Below are 5,000 nucleotides of genomic sequence, written 5' to 3'. Positions count from 1 at the left end.
CACTAACCACTATACCAATGGTATTAGAAAAAGAAGAAGGAACTCAAGAGGGCAAAGCAGAATAAGTGAAATCCTACAATACAACAATAAAATAAAATTATGAGAATAAAGCTATAACGGAAAGACGAATAGAATACAAGCAGGTGAAAGAATAAGATTTTTTTATTCTAACAAAAACCTTGGTTCTGTATCAAGAATACCCACGATTCCCCCATTCATCATTCTGGATTCTCATTGTCCCTCGTGATAAAATTTTTTTTTCTTTAATACCTGAGCGATTCCGTAGCTACAACTCAAAGGCCTCTTGATTTATTGCTTGCCATTCCGTGGCGACACTTGCATAATGCTTCATTTCCTGTGGCATTCTTCTTCTTGACTGTGTGTTTAGAGAGAGAGAGAGAGAGAGAGAGAGAGAGAGAGAGAGAGAGAGAGAGAGAGAGAGAGAGAGAGAGAGAGAGAGATGACGATAATATGATAAGAAGTGTCACTAAGAAGGCGACATTAACAATGGTGATGCAGATAGTAATATGAATGATAATGATGTAAAATGAAGTTGAATGATGATGCTGATGATGATAACACCTTAGAATCTTCATTATATATATATATATATATATATATATATATATATATATATATATATATATATATATATTGCTTTTGGTCAAGTTTCATTACGTCTCTCTCTTTATCGATTTAAATAATCAGTCAAATTGTACCTGATAATTAGATGACTTTGGTGGGTCGCAACTGGAGTGAAGGACATAGGAACAGCAATATCATTCCCAAAACTTATGATAACTGAAAAATTAGCAACCTTCTCGTCTTAAACTCCTCTAAAGGAGAATGTGCAAGGTGTATGTGTGTGTGTTGTGCGCATGCGCGTTCGTGCGTGTATAATGGGTATGTACCTATAGAATTTTACGTAAGCATCTGTTATGTGCGGAATCTTAACCAAGTCCACCGCGAACTTTCCTTTCGTAGAACTGCTACGAGAAGAATGTATGTTATCATGCACACAGACTTTGTGGCATTTTGCTATCGTACAGTGAAAGCGATATAATCGTACATAATTCATCCTTATCTAGACTAGCTGATGTATCCTACACAAAGCATTTCAGGCAGACATAAACACTTCTACAAAGGAGAAGATATTATATTACGGTAAACAGAACCTTTTGCAAATGATATCCTCTATTCTACAGCAGTGCAGCAGCAATTCTACAAATAAATACTTAAAGCAGAGTTTGTGTTCTGTAGTAAAGCAGATTTGATCCTACAGAAATCCTTTATAAACAATCTCGTGGACTCTGGAAAGACTGATAGATAGCTAGTCAATCGTAAGATGCATTTATTTGTTTTAAATCTAAACTTATTCGAGCCTGATTTTTTTGTAATGGTTTAAATTTACATATGTTAGTTGGTTCTTTTTAACAAGTTGCCTCCACGGCTATTTTATGCTTTCGTGAAGGTGAAACAAAAGCAGTTATCTGCGATATCTAAATGAATATTTTGCCTTACATCGTAAGCCATATACATCAAACAAGAGCCTTTTTTGTAAAAGAATTAAAATGAATCCACTGACAGGTCAATCTTGTTTAGGAATCGGCCGCGTTCAGGACGAAAAACTTGTTTGTCTGGAAGCGCCTGTAATTATTTAACTGTTAACTTATCAACAAGTGTTTAGAGCACGGAACTGACATTCACTCTATTATTGCAAGGTTGATTCTTTTACCCTCGCCGTCGCAATTCTGCGTCTCTGCCTGGAAAGTGACGTAATCGTTCGGGAGATAAGAGGAAGTTGACACCCATGGATTTGCTCAGCGCTCAAGTTTATGAAGGGAGGGCAGCCAGAGATCACCATCATGCAGTGGAGATATTTGCTGAATATTCGGAGGAAATATCTGCAGAATATTTCAAGGAAATATTCGAGAAATATTTAGGAGATAGCTGCTGAATATTCGGAGGAAATATCTGCAGAATATTTCAAGGAAATATTCGCGAAATACTTAGGAGATAGCTGCTGAATATTCGGAGGAAATATCTGCAGAATATTTTAAGGAAATATTTTAGAAATACTTAGGAGATACTTGCAGAATATTCGGGAAAATATATGCAGAATATTTCCAGGAAATATTCGCTAAATACTTAAGAGATATCTGCAGAATATTGTGGGAAATATCTGCAGAATATTGGGGGAAATATCTGCAGAATATATTTAGGAAATATTTTAGAAATACTTGGGAGGTATCTGCAGAATATTTGGAGAAAATATCTGCAGAATATTTCAAGAGAATATTCGCGAAATACCTAAGAGATATATGCTGAATATTCGGAGGAAATATCTGAAGAATATTTCATGGAAATACCCGCAAAAGGCTCGAACAGTTTGTGGAAACTGATGCTGGATGCTCAAAGTAAATATTTCATACAAATCTGGAGGAAGCATTTTCACTGTATGTGTAGGATTCATCTGCAGAATATTTGGAAGAAACGTCTATCAAATATTTGAAGGCAACATCTGCTAAATATTTCTGGGAAAAAAATGCTGAATACTTGATAAAAAAATATATATATGTATATGTAACGAAAATTTTCAAGCATCTGCAGAATACCGAAAGAAAACATCTGATGAAAATACTGGCGGGAACATTCCTGAATAGTACAAAGAATTAGCTGGTTACTGGCTGGGGATAATGCCTGAATTTTTGAAGGAAACATTTGCTAACTATCTGAAGGAACCACTACCAAATATTTGCAGCTACCAATGTTAAATATCTCGAGTAAACATCTGCAGATTATTTGGGGGAAATATCTGTCGTGCATCTGATGGAAAAAGTTCCTGAATTGGGCAAATCCGCTTGTACTTTTCTGAAAAGAAAACTATTGTGCCGGCTTTGTCTGTCGACCGCACTTTTTTCTGTCCGCCCTCAGATCTCAAAAGCTACCGAGGCTAGAATGCTGCAAATTGGTAAGATGATCATCCAACCCTCCAATCATCAAACATACCCTAATTGCAGCCCTCTAGCCTCAGTATTTTTATTTTATTTAAGGTTAAGTTAGCCATAACCGTGCTTCTGGAAAAGCAACGACACAGGCCACCACGGCCGGCTGAGAGTTTCATGGGCCAACGGCTCATACAGCATTATACCGAGACCACCTACAGATCTATTTTCAGTGGCCTTGATTATGCACTGTACATAAAAGTATACTTTAGTTTTACCAGACCACTGAGCTGATTAACAGCTCTCCTAGGGCTGGCCCGAAGGATTAGACTTATTTTACGTGGCTAAGAATCAATTGGTTACCTAGCAACGGGACCTACAGCTTATTATGGAATCCGAACCACATTATAGCGAGAAATGAATTTCTATCACCAGAAATAAATTCCTCTAATTCTTCATTGGCCGGCCGGAGACTCGAACTCGGGCCTAGCGAGTGCTAGGCGACAACTCTACCGACTCGCCAACGAGGGACTTGCACTGTACAAAAAACTCAATCGCGCAGAAGAAACTTCGGCGCGTTTTTTACTTGTTTTATTTAGATACCAAAAACAATTCTATAAATCGAGCCAATCTGGGAATCACTAGCAAGTTATACTGAGACAACCAAGTCTTAGTACTTATCGTATTAAGTAATTAAACATATTATCCCTTCCAACATTCGTGCAAGGTACGTCAACTGGGACCTAACAAATGTCAATTAGATCCTGCTTACTGATACAAGTTTTTCCTCCTGTGTTTTTCTCATATATTCAGAGTTCATTTAAAGGCTGGAGAGAGAGAGAGAGAGAGAGAGAGAGAGAGAGAGAGAGAGAGAGCTGATAAAATTAAACAGATAATGAAATGTGTCAAAACAATTGAGAGAGAGAGAGAGAGAGAGAGAGAGAGAGAGAGAGAGAGAGAGAGAGAGAGAGAGAGAGAATAATGATAAAATTACGAATATACCGAAAGAATATAAACGAGAGAGCGAGAGAGGGAGAGATTGTTAACAAAATTAAACAAATAATGAAACGTATATGAACGAGAGAGAGAGAGAGAGAGAGAGAGAGAGAGAGAGAGAGAGAGAGAGAGAGAGAGAGGGTGGTGAAATTAACAAAATACTAAAATGGATACAAATCGCAGAGAGACATGGAATGTTGTAAAAAGATGAGAGAGAGAGAGAGAGAGAGAGAGAAAGGCAAGGGGACACACACAGCCAAGGCCTTTTACTCCTCCCGGGAAGGCGACGGCTCCTAAAGTTGACAAACATCTCAAAGATCGAACACAAAACAGGATGCCCTTTTTTTTTTTAAGCCTACGAACGTCTAATGTCTAATTAAATATCGTATAATTGTAAGAAAAATGACTTGAGTAATCATCATCATCAATGTCATTATTATTATTATTATTATTATTATTATTAAAAATCGCCAAGTAACGGAACGGAATATTCGACCTATTAAAATGAAAAAGAATAAGTGAACCTCAGAAAGTTAAAGGGCTAATAATAATAATAATAATAATAATAATATGCCAGTGGAAACTGTACCCACAATCATAGGAACACTAGGCACGATCCCAAGATCCCTGAAAAGGAATCTGGAAAAACTAGATGCCGAAGTAGTTCCAGGACTCATGCAGGACAGTGTGCTACTAGAAACAGCGCACATAGTGAGAAAAGTGATGGACTCCTAAGGGGGCAGGATCAACCCGGAACCCCACACTATAAAAACCACCCAGTCGAACAGGGGTGACTGTGATATACCAATAATAATAATAATAATAATAATAATAATAATAATAATAATAATAATAATAATATTATTATTACAAGAAAATTAAAATGCGTAATTGAATCTCCAATGTTTCTCATGTTGAAAATTGTTAAATGAAAATTTGTGAAGCGAGTTCAGCTCTCTTCAATAACTTCTCGAATTAAAGCACTATGTATGCTCACATCGTCTTACAAAGTCTTGACACCATTTTAGACAAGACTGACGGACAGACAGACAGACAGAG

General features: G+C 36.9%; 1 protein-coding gene across 1 annotated transcript in view; it reads right to left on the bottom strand.

The window, feature by feature from the left end:
- The window catches only part of LOC136849206 (serine-rich adhesin for platelets), a 483,291-nt gene that overhangs the window by 443,386 nt on the left and 34,905 nt on the right, over positions 1-5,000 (bottom strand). The window lies entirely within an intron of this gene.

The sequence above is a fragment of the Macrobrachium rosenbergii genome, chromosome 20 (genome assembly GCF_040412425.1).
Source record: "Macrobrachium rosenbergii isolate ZJJX-2024 chromosome 20, ASM4041242v1, whole genome shotgun sequence".
In the NCBI taxonomy this organism is placed as follows: Eukaryota; Metazoa; Arthropoda; class Malacostraca; order Decapoda; family Palaemonidae; genus Macrobrachium; species Macrobrachium rosenbergii.
This window is presented reverse-complemented; position numbering and strand designations above follow the sequence as displayed.